Source organism: Eschrichtius robustus, chromosome X, assembly GCF_028021215.1.
Source record: "Eschrichtius robustus isolate mEscRob2 chromosome X, mEscRob2.pri, whole genome shotgun sequence".
Lineage (NCBI taxonomy): Eukaryota > Metazoa > Chordata > Mammalia > Artiodactyla > Eschrichtiidae > Eschrichtius > Eschrichtius robustus.
Window position 1 is genome coordinate 91,716,835 of NC_090845.1, and position 22,712 is coordinate 91,739,546.

Below are 22,712 nucleotides of genomic sequence, written 5' to 3' on the forward strand. Positions count from 1 at the left end.
CTCTCCCTTCTGCTTGATACCTGTCCTCTGACCCAAAGGTGTCCACTCTCAATAGATTGGTGCATTTTCTCCAGATGTGTTTGTCTGCAGGTGAAACATTATCATAATCAGAGATATACAAAAATATTTATTCATACATGTTTCCTTTTTCAGTATAGAATCCCATTATTCATATTCTGCAACTTGCCTTGTTTTCATTGAAAATAACAGCTCTTCATGTATTTTGTTAGCTAATGTGTCTTCAAATGTTACTTGGTATATATATTGTTCTTTACATGAATACTCCATTTATATTTGTACTATCCATTGCTGTGAAGGGTAGCAGAACATGCCACCCAAAATATGCTTCTGTGGTGTAAGGAATATTTTGAGCTGACTATTTTAAGAAACAGCAGACACAAGAAAATCTCTAAAAACAGAGTAGAAGTTACCCTTTTGTAAGGGACGTTTACATTTATAAGGGAAATCTCCGCTAGTAAGTGTCGTGTCACCCTCTCTGTTCTTCCCTCTGAAGGAGGACTTTAAATCACATGAAACTCTTGTCAATGGAGAAGGCACCAACTTTAATCTGCATAACAAACCTTACCCTTGTTAACCTTGCTTTTCTTGGTAACCTCGAATAACTGGCCTCTCCTCCCTCCCCCAACATCTTTCTTTGCCTTTGGCTGAAGATTGTTTTTAAGGTGGTGGCATGGGCCATCTCAAGGAGTTATTCAGTTTCCCTGGGTATCTCCCATGTGTACATGAAGTATACATATTAACAAACTTATTTGTTTTTCTCTTGTTAATGTCTTTTATTACAGGGGTTCTCAGCCAAGAACTCTGAAGGGTAAAGGGAAAATTATTTTTCCTCTCCTACCATTTTGGCAACCATGAAGGGCTCCACTGGGGCACCTCACTTGCTCTGGAGTCTACAGATGGGATCCTGAAAAACTGGCAGAAGCTGGCTAAGGGTAAGAATTCTTACCAAAGTCAGCTCTCCTGGATCTCTGTCTGTAGTGTCCAGTCAAGAGGGGAAGGTTAAAATCTTACAGTGTCTCTTCGTTTCCAAATTCCAATTGGCAGAAGAAAAACATTTGTAAGATTTAATTCTTTGAATTGTGACTGGTGAATTTGGTTTTAAGTGCCCGTTGGCTATTGATCCTTTTCCTCCCAGGGACAGCTATCACTTTCCTGTTTGTCTTGTATGTTCTGAGAACTTGGCTTGGCTTTCTGCCTGCCCAGGGCACATAGGTTGTCATTTCTTGTGTGTGCAGGTGGCTCGAATTGTCAGGATGTAGGCCCCAAGAATACAGTCAGACAGAAATGTGGGTTGCACCCCATTTGCAGCTAGTGTCCTACTGACTGTTGCCTACTCTTAGGGGGCATATCAATAATTACCTTGAATGTAAATGGATTAAATGCTTCAACCAAAAGACACAGACTGGCTGAATGGATACAAAAACGAGACTCGTATATATGTTGTCTACAAGAGACCCACTTCAGACGTAGGGACACATACAGACTGAAAGTGAGGGGATGGAAAAAATATATACCATGCAAATGGAAATCAAAAGAACGCTGGAGTAACAATACTCATATCAGATAAAATAGACTTTAAAATAAAGACTGTTAGAAGAGGTAAGGAAGGACACTACGTAATGATCAAGGGATCGATCCAAGAAGAAGACGTAACAATTGTAAATATTTATGCACCCAACATAGGAGCACCTTGATACATAAGGCAAATGCTAACACCCATAAAATAAGAAATGGACCATAACACAGTAATAGTGGGGGACTTTAACACCCCACGTACACCAACGGACAGATCATCCAGACAGAAAACAAATAAGGAAACACAAGCTTTAAATGACACAGTAGACCAGATAGATTTCATTGATATTTATAGGGCATTCTACCCACAAGCAGCAGAATACATTTTCTTCTCAAGTGCACACGGAACATTCTCCAGGATAGATCACATCTTGGGTCACAGATCAAGCCTCGGAAAATTTAAGAAAATTGAAATCATGTCAAGCATCTTTTCTGACCACACAATGATATGAGAGTAGAAATCAATTACAGGAAAAAATATATATAAAAAACACAAACACATGGAGGCTAAACAATATGCTACTAAAGAAGAGATCACTGAAGAAATCAAAGAGGAAATTTAAAAAAATACATAGAAACAAATGACAAAGAAAAAGAAGGAAAATTTAAACAATAATTATCCTAGGATATGGGGAGGGGGTGGGGTGAGATGTGACAGGGTAAGAGAGTGTCATGGACATATATACACTACCAAATGTAAAATAGATAACTAGTGGGAAGCAGCCGCATAACACAGGGAGATCAGCTCAGTGCTTTGTGACCACCTAGAGGGGTGGGATGGGGAGGGTGGGAGGGAGGGAGATGCAAGAGGGAAGAGAAATGGGAACATATTGTATATGTATAACTGATTCACTTTGTTATAAAGCAGAAGCTAACACACCATTGTAAGGCAATTATACTTCAATAAAGATGTTTAAAAACAAAACAAAACAAAAAAACAAAAACAAAAAAAAGAAAATCTGGAAAAAAAAAATAATTATCCTAGGCCTTTGATAATAGGCAAATATGCACCAAAACTCATTCTTAGAGAAAATTTACATCTTTTCTCAGTGCCTTTGAGATGTCGACTTTCAACTCTGTCTTCTCTAGGACCTGAGAGCATCTCTTTTAAATGCAAACTTCAGGGAGGTGATTCTTGTCAGAAGTTAAAGAAATAAAAAAGGAGCTATTTGGAAACTAGACAAATGAAAAAATCTTAAAAGTCTTCTCTACAAATAGTGGTAAAAAGCTTTACCCATCTGAGCAGATAACCTTAACTTTTCCATCTGCCAGAAACACAGTTTGAATCCAAGTGTTCTATTATAAATTAGTGAGTTTTAAACTATTGTACCTATATCATTGCTAAATTTTAAAATGAAAGCTATATCTTTATTTGTCTGTATGTCTATGTGTATGTTAGAGATGTGTGATACTTCTCTACCTCCAAATGGTAAAAGATTTGTAAAAGATCTCTATTTGATTGGCTTAAAGAAAAATAAGTGCTTATATAAATTAAGTATCGCTAAACTCTCAGAAATAAAATAGAAACTAACACAAATGTTTTTCAAGTTCACATGATCTGAGATAATCTAAAGTAAATAAAAACTAGTTTGTTTGTTGGATTAATTAAGACAGACATGTCTTCAGAGTTATCAACATAAAATATAATGCAGATACAACTTTTGTTCTACCTAGATGTACCAGTCATAAGTTCATGTTAGCTCTTACAATATTTGTCAGCAAGAAAAATAACAAGATTATGGCTAGCTGCTTAATGTCTTGTTAAAATTTCATGAGTGATCTCCACATAATTGTTAAGAGCAAGTGAATTAAGTAAATATACATAAGATAAAAGGGTATAAAAGAACTTTCAAACAGTAATTCTTTTTTAAAAAATATTTATTTAATTTATTTTTGGCTGTGTCGGGTCTTAGTTGTGGCACGTGGGATCTTTCACTGTGGCGCGCAGGCTCTTCACCGCAGCACGCGAGCTTCTCTCTAGTTGACTCCAGAGCACGTGGGCTCAGTAGTTGGGGCACACAGACTCTCTCGTTGTGGTGCATGGGCTCCAGAGTGCATGGGCTCTGTAGTTGTGGAGTAATTATGTTTTATAATGTCTCCTTAAAAATAGTTTCCCGGGCTTCTCTGGTGGCGCAGTGGTTGAGAGTCTGCCTGCCGTTGCGGGGGACACGGGTTCGAGCCCTGGTCTGGGAGGATCCCACATGCCGCGGAGCAACTGGACCCGTGAGCCACAATTACTGAGCCTGCGCGTCTGGAGCCTGTGCTCCACGACAAGAGAGGCCGCGATAGTGAGAGGCCCGCGCACCGCGATGAAGAGTGGTCCTCGCTCGCCGCAACTAGAGAAAGCCCTCGCACAGAAACGAAGACCCAACACAGCCATAAATACACAAATAATTCCCATTTAAAAAAAAAAGTTTCCCAAATTAGTAACTTTTAGTAACTTCCAACCTTAGAATTTTGCTGAGTTCAATTATGGATATTCTTGGAATATCTAGATCATTTCAAAATTATACACGGAAACATTAATTGCTAAACATACATCTAGGTTTACCTACTTGTGTCCCCTTATTAAAAAGGAACAAAAGATATTTGGTCTTGTTAGCAAAAATGTCTTGTGCCACATTGAAAGTTTGCACTATGAGGAAGCACATGCTTTTAAAAATTATCAAATGTATTCATAAATTTGCCAATCTACAAAATGTTGGTATGGAACAGACAGTTCACAATTGCTTACTTCCTAGTTTTCACTATAGTTTATGGTTTGTAAGCATTAAGAATTCTAATTAATACATATAATTAAAACTGCTAAAATTACTATGGGAAATTATTTCATCTCTGTATGTAAGAAAAGTAGGATGTTTGGGGATAAGAAAAGGTGTGAGGTATGGAGATGCATTTTTGGTAAAGGAAAAGGTAATTTTGTCCTACAGTAGAATGACTTATTGTTTCAGAATGAGAAAGAGGAGAATACAGGACACACTAAATGGATATAGAAAGTAGAGGAGAGAGAAAGAGAAATTTACTTTGTATGGTCAAGCTGGCTAAAATTGAATGAATTTATTATAAAGGTTTAATTTTTTTATTTTATTTTTTTGGATGTATGTTTTTAAACTTTTTATTTTATATTGGTGTATAGCTCATTAACAATGTTGTGATAGTTTCAGGTGCACAGCAAAGCGACTCGGCCATACATATACATGTATCCATTCTCCCCGAAACTCCCCTCCCATCCAGGCTGCCGCATAGCATTGAACAGAGTTCCCTGTGCTATACAGTACACCCTTGTTGGTGAACCATTTTAAATATAGCAGTGTGTACATGTCAATCCCAAACTCCCTAACTATCCCTTCCCTCCTGGTAACCGTAAGTCTGTCCTCTAAGTCTGTGAATCTGTTTCTGTTTTGGAAATAAGTTCGTTTGTATCATTTCTTTTTAGATTCCCCATATAAGCGATATCATGCAATATTTCTCTTTCCTGTCTGACTTACTTCACTCAGTATGACAGTCTCTAGGTCCATCCATGTTGCTGCAAATGGCATTATTTCATTCTTTTTTACAGCTGAGTAATATTCCATTGTATATATGTACCACTTCTTCTCTATCCATTCCTGTGTCGATGGACATTTAGGTTGCTTCTATGTCTTGGCTATTGTAAACAGTGCTGCAATGAACATTGGGGTGCGTGCATCCTTTCGGACCATGTTTTTCTCTGGATGAATACTCAGGAGTAGGATTGCAAGATCATATGGTAGCTCTATTTTTAGTTGTTTAATGAACCTCCATACTGTTCTCCATAGTGGCTGTACCAATTTACATTCCCAACAACAGTGTAGGAGGGTTCCCTTCTCTCCACACCCTCTCCAATATTTATTGTTTGTAGACTTTTTGGTGATGGCCATTCTGACTAGTGTGAGGTGATATCTCATTGTAGTTTTGATTTGCTTTTCTGTAATACTTAGCGATGTTGAACATCTTCTCATGTGTTTGTTGGCAATCTGTATGTCTTCTTTGAAGAAATGTCTATTTAGGTGTTCTGCCCATTTTTGATTGGGTTGTTTGTTTTGATGATATTAAGCTGCATGAGCTATTTGTATATTTTGGAGACTAATCCCTTGTCGATCACATCATTTGCAAACATTTTCTCCCAATCTGTGGGTTGTCTTTTCGTTTTATTTATGGTTTCCTTTGCTGTGCAAAAGCTTTTGCGTTTAATTAGGCCCCATTTGTTTATTTTTCTTTTTATTTCCATTACTCTGGGAGATGGATTGAAAAAGATATTGCTGCAATTTATGACAGAGTGTTCTGCCTATGTTTTCCTCTAGGAGTTTTATAGTGTCCAGTCTCATATTTAAGTCTTTAATCCATTTTGACCTTATTTTTGTGTATGGTGTTAAAGAATGATATAATTTTATTTTTTTTACATGTAGCTGTTCAGTTTTCCCAGCAACATTTGTTGAAGAGACTGTCTTTCCACCATCGTATAGTATTTCCTCCGTTGTCATAGATTAATTGACCATAGGTGCATGGGTTTATTTCTGGGCTTTCTATCCTGTTCCATTGATCTATATTTCTGTTTTCGTGCCAGTACCATACTGTTTTGATGACTGTAACTTTATAGTATAGTCTGAAGTCAGGGAGTCTGATTCCTCCAGCTCCATTTTTCTTTCTCAACATTGCTTTGGCTATTCAGGGTCTTTTGTGTCTCCATACAAATTTTAAGATTTTTTGTTCTAGTTCTGTGAAAAAATGCCATTGGCAATTTGGTAGGGATTGCATTGAATCTGTAGATTGCCTTGGGTAGTATAGTCATTTTGACAATATTGATTCTTCAAATCCAGGAACATGGTACATCCTTCCATCTGTTTGTCTCTTCTTTGATTTTTCCATCAGCATCTTATAGTTTTTGGAGTACAGGTCTTTTGTCTCCTTAGGTAGGTTTATTCCTAGGTATTTTATTCTTTTTGATGTGATGGTAAATGGGATTGTTTCTTGAATTTCACTTTCTGATCTTTCATTGTTAGTGTATAGAAATGCCACAGTTTTCTGTGTATTAATTTTGTGGCCTGCAACTTTACCAGATTCATTGATGAGCTCTAGTAGTTTTCTGGTAGCATCTTTAGGATTTTCTATATATAGTATCATCTGCAAACAGTGACAGTTTTACTTCTTCTTTTCCAATTTGGATTCCTTTTATTTCTTTTTCTTCTCTGATTGCCATAGCTAGGACTTCCAAAAACTATGCTGAATAAAAGTTGTGAGAGTGGACATCCTTGTCTTGTTCCTGATCGAAGAGGAAATGCTTTCAGCTTTTCACTGTCGAGTATGATGTTAGCTGTAGGTTTGTCATATAAGGCCTTTATTGTGTTGAGCTATGTTCCCTCTATGCCAACTTTCTGGAGAGTTTTTATCATAAATGGGTGCTGAATTTTGTCAAAAGCTTTTTCTGCATCTATTGAAATGATCATGTGGTTTTTATTCTTCAATTTGTTGATGTGGTGTATCACACTGATTGATTTGTGGATATTGAAAAATCCTTGCATCCCTGGGATAAATCCCACTTGATCATGGTGTATGAACCTTTTAATGTATTGTTGGATTCGAATTGCTAGTATTGTGTTGAGGATTTTTGCATCTATGTTCATCAGTGATATTGGCCAGTAATTTTCTTTTTTTTGTGGTATCTCTGTCTGGTTTTGGTATCAGGGTTATGGTGGCCTCACTTGAATGAGTTTGGGAGTGTTCCTTCCTCTGCAATGTTTTGGAACAGTTTGAGAAGGATAGGTGTTAGCTCTTCTCTAAATGTTTGATAGAACTCACCTGTGAAGCCATGTGGTCCTGGGCTTTTGTTTGTTGGAAGATTTTTAATCACAGTCTCAATTTCAGTGCTTGTGATTGGTCTGTTCATATTTTCTATTTCTTCCTGGTTCAGTCTTGGGAGACTGTACCTTACTAAAAATTTGTGCATTTCTTCCAGGTTGTCCATTTTATTGGCATACAGTTGCCTGTAGTAATCTCTTATGATCCTTTGTATTTCTGTGGTGTCAGTTGTTAACTTCTCCTTTTTCATTTCTAATTTTATTGATTTGAGTCCTCTCCCTTTTTTTCTTGATGAGTCTGGCTAAAGGTTTATCCATTTTGTTTATCTTTTCAAAGAACCAGCTTTTAGTTTCATTGATCTTTGCTGTTGTCTTCTTTGTCTCTATTTCATTTATTTCTGATCTGATCTTTATGATTTCCTTCCTTCTACTAGCTTTAGGTTTTGTTTGTTCTTCTTTCTCTAGTTGCTTTAGGTGTAAGGTTAGGTTGTTTATCTGAGATTTTTCTTGTTTCCTGAGGTAAGATTGTATTGCTATAAACTTTCCTCTTAGAACGGCCTTTGCTGAATCCCATAGGTTTTGGATCATTGTGTTTTCATTTTCATTTGTCTCTAGGTATTTTTTTTAATTTTCTCTTTGATTTCTTCAGTGAACCATTGTTTGTTTAGTAGCATATTGTTTAGCCTCCACGTGTTTGTGTTTTCTATCGTTTTTTTCTTGTAGTTTATTTCTAATCTCATAGCATTGTGGCTGGAAAAGATGCTTGATACATTTTCAATTTTCTTAAATTTACCGAGGCTTGCTTTGTGGCCCAGCATGTCATCAGTCCTGGAGAATGTTCCACGTGCACTTGAGAAGAATGTGTATTCTGCTGCTTTTGGATGAAATGCTCTATAAATATCAATTAAGACCATCTGGTCTAATGTGTCATTTAAGACCTGTGTTTCCTTATTGATTTTCTGTCTGGATGATCTGTCCATTGATGAAAGTGGGGTATTAAAGTCCCCCACTCTTATTGTGTTACTGTCGATTTCTCCCTTTATTGCTGTTAATATTCCCCTTAAATATTGTGGTGCTGCTATGTTGGATGCATATATATTTACAATTGTTATATTTTCTTCTTGGATTGATCTCTCCATCTTTATGTAGTGTCCTTCTTTGTCTCTTATAAGAGTCTTTATTTTAAAGTCTACTTTTTTCTGAGATGAGTATTGCGACTCCAGCTTTCTTTTGATTTCCATTTGCATGGCATACCTTCTTCCATCCTGTCACTTTCAGTCTGTATGTGTCCCTAGGTCTGAGGTGGGTCTCTCGTAGACAGCATATATACGGGTCTTGTTTTTGTATCCATTAAGCCAGTCTGTGTCTTTTGGTTGGTGCATTTAATCCATTTACATTTAAGGTAATTATCGATATGTGTGTTCCTATTGCCATTTTCTTAATTTTTTCGGGTTTGTTTTTGTAGGTCATTTTCTTCCCTTCCTCTTTCGTTCTCTTCTCTTGTGATTTGATGACCATCTTTAGTGTTGTGTTTGGGTTACTTTTTCTTTTTTGTGTGTGTATCTATTGTAGTTTTGGGGTTTGCTGTTCCCATGAGGTTTTGATATAGCCGTCTATATATGTACAGGGTTGTTTTAAGTTGCTAGTCTCTTTCCCACCTAGAGAAGTTCCTTTAGCATTTGTTGCAAAGCTGGTCTGGTGGTGCTGAATTCTCTTTGCTTTCGCTTGTCTGTAAAGCTTGTGATTTCTCCATTAAATCTGAATTAGAGCCTTGCTGGGTAGCGTATTTTGGCTGTAGGTTCTTCCCTTTCATCGCTTTAAACATATTGTGCCATTCCCTTCTGGCTTGCAGAGTTTCTGCTGAGAAATCAGCTGATAACCTTATGGGAGTTCCCTTGTATGTTATTTGTCATTTTTCCCTTGTTGCTTTTAGTATTGTTTCTTTGTCTTTAATTTTTGTCAATTTGATGACTAGGTGCCTCAGCGTGTTCCTCCTTGGGTTTTTCCTGGCTGGAACTCTGTGCTTCCTGGACTTGGTTGACTGTTTCCTTTCACGTGTTAGGGAATTTTTCAGCTATTATCTCTTCAAATATGTTCTTGGGTCCTTTCTCTCTCCTCCTTCTGCGACCCCTGTAACGCAAATGTTGGTGCGTTTAATGTTGTCCCAGAGGTCCCTTAGGCTGTCTTCATCTCTTTTTTCTTTATTCTGTTCCACGGCAGTGATTTCCACCATTCTGTCTTCCAGGTTACTTATCTGTTCTTCTGCCTCAGTTATTCTGTTATTAATTCCTTCTAGTGTATTTTTAATTTCAGTTATTGTATTGTTCATCTGTTTGTTCTTTAGTTCTTCTAGGTCTTTTTCAAACATTTCTTGCATCTTCTCCATCTTTGCCTCCATTCTTTTTCTGAAGTCCTGGATCATCTTCACTATCATTACTCTGAATTCTTTTTCTGGAAGGTTTCCTATCTCCACTTCATTTAGTTTTTTTTCTGGGGTTTTACCTTGTTCCTTCATCTGGGACATAATCCTCACCTTTTCATTTTGTCTAACTTTCTGTGGTTGTGGTTTTCATTCTGCAGACTGCAGGATTGCAGTACTTCTTGCTTCTTCTGTCTGCCCTCTGGTGGATGAGGCTATCTAAGAGGCTCGTGCAAGCTTCCTGATGAGTGGAACTGGTGGTGGGTAGGCAGGGCATGCTCAGTAAAACTTTAATCCACTTGTCTGCTGATGGGAGGGCTGTGTTCCCTCCATGTTGGTGTTTGGCCTGAGGCGACCCTGCACTGGAGCCTGCAAGCTGTTTGGTGGGGCTAATGGGGGCCTCCGGGAGGGTTCACACCAATGAGTACTTACCAGAAGTGGTGCTGCCAGTGTCCTTGTCCCCATGGTGAGCCAAAGCCACCCCCAGCTCTGCAGAAGACCCTCCAACACTAGCAGGTAGGTTTGGTTCAGTCTCCTGTGGGGTCACTGCTCCTTTCCCCTGGGTCCTGGTGCGCATAAGACTTTGTGTGTGCCCTCCAAGAGTGGGGTCTCTTGTTTCCCCCAGTCCTGTGGAAGTCCTGCAATCACGTCCTGCTGGCCTTCCAAGTCCGGTTCTCTGGGGATTCCTCCTCCTGTTGCTGAGCCCCCAGGTTGGGAAGCCTGACACGTGGCTCAGAGCCTTCACTCCAGTGGGAGAACTTCTGTCGTATAATGGTTCTCCAGTTTGTGAGTCGCCCACCCAGCAATTATGGGATTTGATTTTATCATGATTGTGCCCCTCCTACCGTCTCATTGTGGCTTCTCCTTTGTCTTTGGATGTGGGGTATCTTATTTTGTGGGTTCCAGCGTCTTCCTGTCAATGGTTATTCAGAAGATAGTTGTGATTCTGGTACTCTGGCAAGAAGGGGTGCGCACACATCCTTCTAACCCCCCATCTTGAGCCACTCTTCCATAAATGTTTAAATGATAAGCTTTCATATCAATAGTATATTTATGTTAAAATAAAACAATTTTCTTTCATCTGCTATGAAGACAGGGTTTCTTTGACTGTAGGTCTGCTCTTGATAAGAGATTGGGAAAGGTTTTTCTGCACCTTTTAAATAATCTGCCTAGAAAGGGGATAGTTCTTCTCTTTCCAAAATAATTTCCTGTGCTTCATGTTGTGTTTATCATGTCTTTAACTACATAAGAAAACTGTCTTCTCAGTATTAAAATACCTAAGTTTTGCTCACAACTATGTATCCTGCTGTATTTGCTTTTAAATTCTTTTATTGTCACTTCAGTTAAATAGATAATTAAGTATTGTTCCATAATGGTCTGTGATCCCACTTAGTCAAATGTCCCTTTCTCTTAATCTATCTAGAACCCCATGTTATTTTGGGGATCTCAAGAAGAGATAAAAATAGCAAAAATCATTAGAAAACCTTGGTGTATACTGTTCATGGATAAGTACTCTTAAGAGGTGAGTGTGTCCATTGTAAAGCAATTATACTTCAATAAAGATGTTTAAAAAAAAAAGCATGCATCCATATATAAGAAGACTGGAAGGAAAATAAAAATGTTGATGCACTGGAAAAAAAAAAAAAGTACAGAGCTCTTCAATTCTAAACCCTTAATTAAAAGCCTTTTACTTGAACACCCCCAGCCGCAAAAATGTACAGAGATGGCTCCATCTAGCACCGTATATTATTTAGATGCATCCGTATACACAGTGAGATTAAAAGAGTGCAAGTATTAGTCTACTAAACAAAATCAATCAATCAGTCAATCAGTCAATCATGGGCAATTTGCCCCCCTCCAATTTAAACATTGTGCATTTACCAGGCACCCTGTTTTAGATCATTTTTATTTTAATCTGTCAGAAATTCCAGATTTTTACTACTTATATTAAATAACTTCTAAGGGACACTTGTCATTAAATAATATCTAATATTAAGAAAAGGAAATGTATTTGATCTGCAGTATGTAGTATTAATATAATCTGTATAATGTGTTATTCGAAATTTCCACTCTATTTTCCAAGGAATAAAGCATTGATACTAAATACAAAAAAAAAATAAAAAATAAAAAGAGGTGAGTGTGTATTTGTTTTCAGAAATTTTGTTATGCAAATATAACCTGCATTTTTAAGATGAGCAATGAGGTGATACCCTACATACGGTTTTGTACACTGCTTTTTTTCTACAAACACCATATTATGGAGGTCAATTCACGCCAATCAGTATAAGCCCACATAATAATAAAATGGCCTTAAACACTAATGGTCAATTTAGGTATGATAATCATAAGAACTGTTAATTATAACTGCTGACTCCCTCAGTTCCCCACACTGTGGTAAGTGCTAAACCTGTACTCGCTCATTTAATCCTCATCACAACCTATGAGGAGGAGCTCCTGTTGCCCGACTAACCATCAGGGGACTGAGGCACAGTGATGGCAGTGCTAGCCAGTCACAAGATTAAGATATGATTTCTGGGTGGCAGCTGAGCCCCACATCTAACTAGTGTACACTAGTGCTTCTTATCTGATAAGACCCTCAACCTTACTGTTCATCAGGGCACAGCAAAATAAAACTAACGTCCCATGGTTTTTTCTCAGTTAGCTGGGCAAAAGTTTAAACAACAGATCTTAATCAGTGTGGTTTGGAACTTGGAGACCTGTGTCCTGTTATACTGTGGAAGGGGCTCCTCCAACATTCTGTCTCCCTTCCTGTGCCTCCGGGATGTTCCCCTACTAAAGTGGATAACTCTCCTGTGCTTGGAGCAGAAAATGTTTATGTTTCTCCAGCCTTTTTAATATTTTGTATAATTGCAAGGGCAATAGGAATTTATTACAGTTAAAAATAGATAACATACAAATGGAAATAAAATAATAATACCTCAAAGCCCACCATCTGAAGAAAAGCCCTTCTAGGCGCTTAGCGCCGAGCCGGCTGAGAGGAAGATGTGTTGGGTGCAGGGCTTGGGCTGCTGCTCTCGCCCCTTCGGTCACCGCCCCTGGAAACCCCTTTTGTAAAGCCTATACAGTTCAGACCCCCGATCAGACCCCCGAGAGTACGTCTCCAACTGCTGCTACAGAGGTTTACTCAACAGCTTTAGCTGTTTGCCATGGACCACTGGACCTCTCTGACTTTCTGATCAAAGCTCGTGAGCTAAAGGGCGATGAACATCAAAGAAGAGTCATACAGTGTTTGCAGGAATTACATGAGGACCTTAAAGGATACAGTATAGAGGCAGAAGGCCTTTTTTTCTAAGGTACAGGGAAAACAATGGTGATGGACATGTTTTATGCTTATGTGGAAATGAAGAGGAAAAAACGGGTTCATTTTCATGGTTTCATGCTAGATGTTCACAAAAGAATACACCGCCTTAAACAGAGTTTGCCAAAAAGGAAACCAGGACTCATGGCTAAATCATACGATCCAATAGCTCCTATAGCTGAAGAAATCAGTGAAGAAGCACGTCTCTTATGTTTTGATGAATTTCACGTCACGGACATTGCTGATGCCATGATTCTGAAACAGCTTTTTGAAAACCTGTTCAAAAATGGGGTCGTCGTTGTGGCAACATCCAACTGGCCACCAGATGATCTCTATAAAAATGGACTCCAAAGAGCTAACTTTGTACCATTCGTAGCTGTCCTGAAGGTCTCTGAGGCAATGAGAGAGTGGGATGCATGTATGTGGGCAATGCTGTATTTCTTTCTGGAATACTGTAATATGGTCCAGCTAGATTCTGGGATAGATGATCGGAAAAAGGAACTTCCTGCTGCAGGAGAACTCTACTATCTCACAAGTGAAGCTGATGTGGAGGCTGTCATGGATAAGTTGTTTGATGAGCTGGCTCAGAAACAAAGCGATTTAACTAGACCGAGGACTCTAAAGGTGCAAGGCAGAGAGCTGCGGCTGCATAAAGCCTGTGGAGCCGTTGCCGACTGCACATCTGAAGAGCCATGTGAGAGAGATCCCATCCAGGACACCACATTACCTTTAGTCATCATGCCTCCTTAGATTCCTCTTAGCTGTGACAATTTCTCAGAATTTCCTTCTTTTTGATGACCCTGACAGTTTTGAGGAATACTGGTCAGTTATTTTGTAGACTGCCCCTCAAATGGGATTTGTCTGATGTTTTTCTCATGATTTGACTGGAACTGTGGGCTTTGGGAGGAAGACCACAGAGGTCAAGTGCTATTTTCACCAGATCATATCAAGGGCACATATGATCAATATGACTTAACACTGTTGATGTTAACCTTGATCACACTTGTCTGAGGTAGTGTTTGTCCCCACTGTAAAGTTACTCTTTTCCCCCTCTTTCCATAGTGAACTCTTTGGAAGGAAGTTCTTGCTGAGTTTTCATGTAGCAGCGAAGAAGAAAATCCACAAGTATCTAACAAGGCTGTTAAAATACTTTTCCCTTTTCCAACTACACATTTGTGTGAGGCTAGATTTTCTTATATGACTCAACTAAAGCAACATATAACAATAGTCTGACTGTAGAAGCAGGTATGAGAATTCCACTATCTTCTATTACGCCAGACATTAAAGAGATTTGCCCAAAGTATAAAACAATGCTACTCTTCTTACTATTTTCATTTTAGAAATATAATTATTTTCATAAAAATGTTATTTCTGTTAATTTTATGGGTTGAATATAATGGTTTTATCATAGTTATTTTAAATAAATTAATAAATATTTTATAAATGTTATTTATTTATTTATTTATTTGGCTGTGTTGGGTCTTCGTTTCCGTGCGAGGGCTTTCTCCAGTTGCGGCGAGCGGGGGCCACTCTTCATCGTGGTGCGCGGCCCTCTCACTGTCGCGGCCTCTCCCGTTGCGGAGCACAGGCTCCAGACGCGCAGGCCCAGCAGCTGTGGCTCACGGGCCTAGTTGCTCCGCGGCATGTGGGATCCTCCCAGACCAGGGCTCGAACCCGTGTCCCCCGCATCGGCAGGCAGATTCTCAACCACTGCGCCACCAAGGAAGCCCGATAAATATTTTACAAAAAAAGAAAAGAAAAGCCCTTCTAATGTTTTCATCTGCATTATATTCCTCCAGAATTATTCTTATGCAGGTATTATATATTTATACATGTATGCATACATTTATATATTTACATACAAATCATAAGATCTCATCTTACATTTAATTTTATAACTTATCTCACTGTAGTGGGTTGAATTGTGTGCCCCCCAATATTGCCAAATCGTAACACCCCCATACCTTAGTTGGAAATAGGGTCTTTGCAGATATAATTAAGTTAAAGATCTCAAGAGATGATTGGATTTAGGATGGTCCCTAAACCCAATGACTAATGTCCTTATAAAAGAAAGGAAGGGGCTTCCCTGGTGGCGCAGTGGTTGAGAATCTGCCTGCCAATGCAGGGGACACGGGTTCGAGCCCTGGTCTGGGAAGATCCCATATGCCGCGGAGCAACTGGGCCCATGAGCCACAATTACTGAGCCTGCGCGTCTGGAGCCTGTGCTCCGCAACAAGGGAGGCTGCGATACTGAGAGGCCGGCACACCGCGATGAAGAGTGGCCCCCGCTTGCCACAACTAGAGGAAGCCCTCGCACAGAAAAGTAGACCCAACACAGCCATAAATAAATTAATTAATTAATTTAAAAAAAAAAAAGAAAAGAGGGAGATTTCACACACACAGGGAAGAAGGCCATGTGAAGACAGAGACAGAGACAGGAGTTATGCTGCCACAAACCAAGGGAAGCCAGGAGCCACCAGAAGCTGGAAGAAGAAAGGATGAATTCTCCTCTGGAAGCTTCAGAGGAAGCTTGACCCTGCCGACACCTTGATTTCAGATTTCTGGTCTCTAAAACTATGGGATAATGCATTTCTCTTGTTCTAAGCCACGAAGTTCCTGTTAATTAGTAACAGCAGCCCTAGGAAACACACACACTCACTAACCATATACCCCAAATGTCATTGATCGTGAATAAACACCACTCTGTATCCTATTTTTTTGTGTGTGCCTGTGGGGATAGTAATGATAATAAAGGTATATACGAAAAATAAATATGGCTAAAGTTTTAAACTCCTAATGGTTTTTACTGTATTGATTCATTTAATGCGCCAGGCACCCCTATGAGGTAGGTACTGTTGCTCAACCCCATTTTGTAGATGAAAAACTGAGGGGCAGAGAGAACTTGGCCTAGGACTACACAGTTAGAGAACAGGAAAGCTTGGGTTTGTACCTCACACTCCAGAGCCTGGGAAACTGTCAAAGCTTTGTTGTTAAGTAACAGAAGCGGTCTGCATAGCATGTATAATTTAGGAGGTCATTAAGGCAATTTTCATGTATTAACATATTTATACAAATAGCTGGACCTAGTGACCTTGGTGAGAGCACGTTCATTGCAAGATTCAATAGTGCAGTGAGATAAGAGGTTAGTGGGAAGTGAAGAATGTTAACCGGGAATGCAGAAAATGCTTTCTGGAACTTTGATTTTGAAGGACGGGGGAGAAAGGGAGAGAGAAACAGAGACAAACACAGAGAGAGAGAAAGAGAGAGAGAGAAACAGAGACAGACACACAGAGAGAGAAGGCCTGTGACTGAATGGGGAAAAGGGGTCCAAAGAGGGATTTTTTTTTTACATCTTCAGTTCCTTGAAAGTATAAAAGTTAATATTGCAGGAGTCATGTCATCTCAGATTTAACCTTTGAAAGAATTTCCCCATATTTCCCTCTTATTTCCACTTTAGAGTTAATGGGATGCCTCCAATGAACAGTATGGGTTTTTGAGCTCAATATCTATTTAGCTATGAGTGATAGGAAGAATGGATAATTGTGTGTCAAAGAAATGGTAGTAATTTGTGGATTTTTGCCTCTCAGGGAGGCAGCACATGGCTGAAATCCTTGTGTGACATGATCTGAGGACCCCTGCACAGTTGAATGGGAAACAGGTCTAGAATTTTCCTATAAACGTATTAACATACAGAGCAGTCCAGGAGCAGCAGTTAGACAAACACCGCAACTCGCTGCCCTGGTGCCACCTCTCACTGAGCTCACCAGGTGAGTCAAAGGCAAGTCTGTCTTCCCAGCGTGGGGAACTGGATTAGGGTCTGCTCAGAGGCACGATGTTGGGCAGCTCTTAGGAGCTTCTGAGTCTCCCAAGAAACTAGAGATCCTTCTGTCTTTAAAACTTTGAACTCAAGGCATACCAGAGAGAGATTTGCTTCCTTCATAAAGGTATCTATATTCTCATTAGGAGAAAGAATGAAGAACACCTTTCCACAGTGCCTGCCTTAGCCCTAAGGCTCAGTCAGCCCCTGCTACTGAGTCTTGACTTTTAAAGAGCCCTCGAAGTCCCACAATATGCCATATACTTTGGGCAGGTTTTCTCATTTTCTCCTTGGCATGGCTGTGTGACAAAAGGATCCTGAGTCCCATTTCGTAGACAACAAAGCCCAGGCTCATAGAACCGACAGCACCTCTCCAGATAAGTGGCAGGATTCAAATGAAGTTACATCCCTTGCCCTAAGGACAGGACACAGAGCAGCCTCCCTTTGAGAAAATGGGCTTCCAAGGCTTGAGAAGTGAGCCTCTTACACTCCCCTGATATTGTGGCCCCATGGGTACTCACCCAAAAATCCCTCTTGACGATGAAGATGATAGTGCACATATGTTTGCACATACATTCTTCACGTTATAAACATTCATTATATTCAATTTTATAGAAGAACAAAGTAGATTTTAAAATTGAACTGACAGTGTGTTTATGTGTGTGTGTGTGTGTGTGTGTGTTTCTGTATGTCCTATGGCTTGTACACTCCACAATCTTTATCTTCACATCAGACCAGAGCTTGATTCCTATCTCAGATTTAGATATGCCAGAAAAATGGTAGATACAGAGAAATTGCCACCAGTAAGTGAAAAATTCCGGAAAACACTGGCTAAAACCATTAACCCAGAGCCCAAACTTCGTCCTCACTCTCCTTTGCCAGGCTCCCTGGTCGGAGCCTCAGAGCTGCAATCCTGGATCTGGCCAGCAGGTGGCTTCCACCTCCATTTTTCTTTTACAAAGAAAATGAGCACATGACGCCAAGAATAAGAAGATCTTGGAATGTTTTGTTTACTAAGACACTAATTATGTTTGTGAAACTTATATGTATTACTAGAGCAGTCCCATCTGCTGTTGACCCGAAAAGAACATCGAGTTCATTGAGGTATCTCCTTCCCTCCTAAGTGTAGGTTGAAGTGTCCACACTGCAGGGGGGGGGGGTCCCTCCCAGAGAGTAGGGTATTCACCCTCCAACCCCACCCACCCCGTAGAGTCTGTCCAGAACTTTTCCCACTCCTTGTCTGTCATACCCTGTCCATGACACTGGACACAGCCGCCAAGACCCCGCTCTGGAGCCCCATTCTCTCTTCCACCTCCCACCAGTCCTGCAAAGCCCTTCAACAGCCGACCATTGCCAACACGCTACTGCCACCTGGTATTTCGTCTTCGTATTCAAGACCCGGAGTATATGTTTTTACACTCTTCTTTTACACCTAACAGGTTTTTCAGGCAAAATTAGAATCATTCTGTACATAGGTTCATGGGCTGGGTTTTGAGGAAGAGGATGGTATTTTTTTTTGCTCTTTGAATGAACGTCTTTGTAGAGAAGTTTGACAATGGAGGTACGATGGTGCCACCTCGTGACAGTGGACTGAACTGCAGCATGAACATCGCTGAGCCAGAAGGTGGGAGGGAAAGGCCTAAATCCAGAGAGCTTTCTGGAAGTCTGGGTGGAAAAGGGACACACTCCGGGTACAGGGATACTGAGGTATCTAGACAGAAAGTGCAGCCTCTTTCTATGCTGAGTGGAAAGCTCTATGTGATTTCAACAGAAAGACCATTTTTATTTTTATGTTTTAACAGAAATGTTTTTTTTTTTTTTTATTTTTAAAGACCTCTGGATAAAGAGGTATACACCTATATAAGCAAAACTGGATCCCTGTCATTTATGATCATTGTAACCCACCTTGGCACTTATTGTGACCATATTTCCATGTAAGTGAATTTCTGTGATAACGTTTTAAGTTACTTGACAATAAAATTGCACTTATTTTTTTTATATTGACCTGTTGTTGCATCATATGGATGCTCCAGAATTCACTTTTCCAGTACTAGTGATGTAAATATAGTTCCTTTACCACGTTTTCTATTACAAACTATAGTGTGCTTAACATTCTTGTTCATATACATGCAGATATCTTAGTAAGCATTTTTATAAGTTCCCGAAGTGTTCTTTCAAAACAATGTAAAAACTATTTTATTTGAACAAACTATTACTGTTTTATATTTCTAACAATACTATATGAAAATTCCTGTTTCTGCACACTTTAGAAATAATGTGAATCGTTGCTAATCTGATAGGCAACAAATCCTCTCTCCTTGTCGTCACTATAACTCGTTTCTGCTGCCTGACTAGAACTCCATCCTATGGATGTAACATAATGGATTCTCACTACCTCGTGTCATTTGGAATTCAGTGTTTCTTATATTCCCCATTGTCAAGGCTGTGTGGATGACATTTAACTGTGCTGAAGGGCACAGTTCAGGATTCATGTGGCTATTTGCACATGAGCTGAACGTGTCCTCTTTGAGCACACATTGCACTCTCTTGTGAGAGTCCTAGGATTCAAAACGCAGCCTGGTCGACGTATGAATATATATGGTGTGAGTGTGTCAGTGTATGGGTGCATGTGTGTGTGTGCGCACTGACAACCACATTTCCTTCTGTTTCTTTCAACCCCTTCATGGCCTTGCTTCTCATTCGTTCTCCCTTCCTAAATCCAGGCCCAGGAATGAAGGTAGGGAATTATCAGGATGGCAATCCTTATAACCAACTCCTATCACCATCCTTAACTACGTCCGTCCTGAATGTAATTTGCTTGTTATGGTGGTACAAAAGAAGACCAGGCCAACATCATATTTTATTTTTATTTTTTATTTTTTTTATTTTAAACAGCTTTCTTTGGGTAAAATTTACAGGCAATAAAGTTCACACATTTTAAGGGTACAGTGTGATGATTTTTAGTAAATGAATGCAACCATCAACATAATTGAATTTAGGCATTTCTGTAGTTCCCAAAACTTCCATAATCCTTGAAAACACTAAACCCCCGTACCCAGAGTTAGTACCAGGCAAGCACTGATTTGCTGTCTGTCTCTATGGATTTGCCTATTTTGGACATTCCCTATAAATTGAATCATATAGTATTTGGTCTTTTATGTTTGACTTTGTTCATTTAGCATAATGGTATCAAGGATCATATATGTTGTACATGTATCAGTGCTTCATTCATTTCATGGCTGAATAATAGTTTGTTGTATGGCTATGCCAAATTTTACTTGTGCATTTATCAACTGATAGGCATTTGAGTTGTTTCCACTTTTTGGCTGTTATGAGTAATGGTACTATGAATATTTTTCTCCGAGTTTCTATGTAGACGTGTTTTCATTTCTCTTGAGTATGTAACTAGAAGTGGAACTGCTGGGCCATATGGCGCCTCAACACGTGAGACAACATTACAATTTCAGATGATTTCATTCCATAATTGGAAATACCTTGAAAAAAAAAAAAAGAGGCAGGTGAGACACAGTCTAGTGAGGCGACCCTAATAAACATTGTTATCCTGCTGTAGACCTATTTGTAAAATCCCTTCCAATGATGCAAAAGTATGAGACATGTGGGGGACATTTTCAACTTCATTTGAAAGCCTACTGTCTATAGCACACACTTCCCCATTATCTGACTTGGTCTCCATGGAAGGTGTTTTACAATTCTAGATTTCAGGTAACTGACAGTATCAGTTTGCAATGTAATCCTGGTTTGTAGACAAGCAACTTAATTGTATCTTGGGAAGAGAAACCTCTGTCTCCATTTGACCATGCATTTCAACACTCATGATGTATAAATGTGACAAAAAGGTGGTTGTTGACTTTGGCAAGATAAATTTCAGTGGAGGAGTGGAGGGACGTCCCCATTAGATGAGAGATGAAGACTGAGTTGGAGGGGAGGTGGGGGGATGTGACTTGAGTATCAAGAATTCACTGTAGATCTTTGGTTGCAGAGTGCAGAATATATATGTAAAGAGGTCAGTAACCAGAGATGTGGACAGAGGTCCACAGCATTAAATGATGTTCTATAATCACCATTTATAAGATACTTGAGCAGCTTGAAATCTTAATGAGAAGGATCTATCTCTTCTTAGATTTAACATCTGAATTTACCACACCAGCCTTCCCACACTTTATTTCCTTGTTTCCATTCTGGAGAAGCCTAAAACTTACTGAAGGGATAGTGTAGAGTTTCTTCTTAATGTCTGTTAAACGTATGAACGGATGAATAGGTGGATGCACGACGTGTCAAAGATGTGCTAAGAACTTAAGGATTTTTATCCCTGAGTGCAGAGCTCCTCATGCAGATGACTGAACCCATGGTGGTGGGTGGCTGAGAGGATGCGGCTTCTCAGGACTCTGCAACTGACGGCTGTGCCACACCTTATGTCCTGGAGGGATCCATCCCTGACCTGAGCAGGTGAGTTCACAGACAGGCTTGCCTTCCACCTGGGGGAACGGGACTACTCTCTGCTCAGAAGCTTGCTGTGGTCCAACTCTTGTGCCATTTCGAAAGACTCAAGAACGAGCAGATCCAGCTCCTCTCTAAACTTGAACTCAACATATATCACAAAGAGATATTCTCAATCTCTTTCTAGGGATACACATTGTCCTTAGGAGCCCCCAGAGGACACACACACACACACACACACACACACACACACACAACCTGGAGCCTTCATGCAGGCAGTAGCCCTAGGAGAACTTGCTGGCTTATAAGGACGTCACTCATTGTTTGTTAGGTTGCAGATGTCACTGGACCTTTTTGCATTAATAACTAATGCAAATGATGATTAGCAGAATAGTCTGCATACTAGGAATACTTTTAAATAACCTTACTATCCAATTAAATCTGATGACAATAAGAGAATTTCTATGTTCATGTTTTTCAAGTGTAACAATAAACTACTGAGAATTTCCAGTGTGGGTGTGCATAGGGGGAATCCTACAAAGTCTGATATTGCTGGTGGGGATTGCACGTAGTACAACTTTTTCACAGGTTGATTTATCAATATGCATTAATGAATCCAGGAACTTTTGACCTTCACGCATTTGGAGACTGTTCCTTCAATTATTCATCCTCAGCATAACACCTGCCCCTCTATTATACTGTGCATATTCCTTATGTTGTCTGGGAATTCACTTTCAAACACTAATGACCTAATCACATTCCCTTGTCTCTACAGAACAGGAAATTGAAGTACAATTGATGTTCACCGACTTGCGTAAATACAAGCAGGACTATCAGCCTGGCGTCGCAAGTGAAGATAGATTTCAGAAGTGACACAGATCAGCAGGAAAGCAAGACTTATTTGAATACGGTGTCATGTGCAGCTGAGCATCATGCAGTCTGCACTCGGACATGTAGGGTGTCAGTCTCTGCTTTTCCTCTTAAGAGAAGGATGACCCCCCAGCCAAGTTGCTTAACCTCTGTACATTACTGTTTCTCCAGCTACAACATGATGTAAAGATATGTTATTCTCTACCTTCCAGGAATGTTGTGGAAAATGCATGAGAGAGAAAAAAATGCATGCATTCACAATAGATAAGTCCCTATGACTTTCTGGGTCAGAGGTCCTGCCCTAATATATAACTTTTCAGTTCCAGCCACCCTAAGACTACTCACAAATGGCCGTTCAAGTACAAAGTAATGCAAGGACTTATGCCTACTGAATCCATTCAACACAGAGTATGATAA

At 39.7% G+C, this 22,712-nt stretch overlaps 1 pseudogene; it reads left to right on the top strand.

Annotated features, from left to right (window-relative positions):
• Nucleotides 1–13,155: 13,155 nt before the first annotated feature.
• LOC137756382 (AFG1-like ATPase pseudogene) lies at nucleotides 13,156–13,900 on the top strand (annotated as a pseudogene).
• Nucleotides 13,901–22,712: the final 8,812 nt, after the last annotated feature.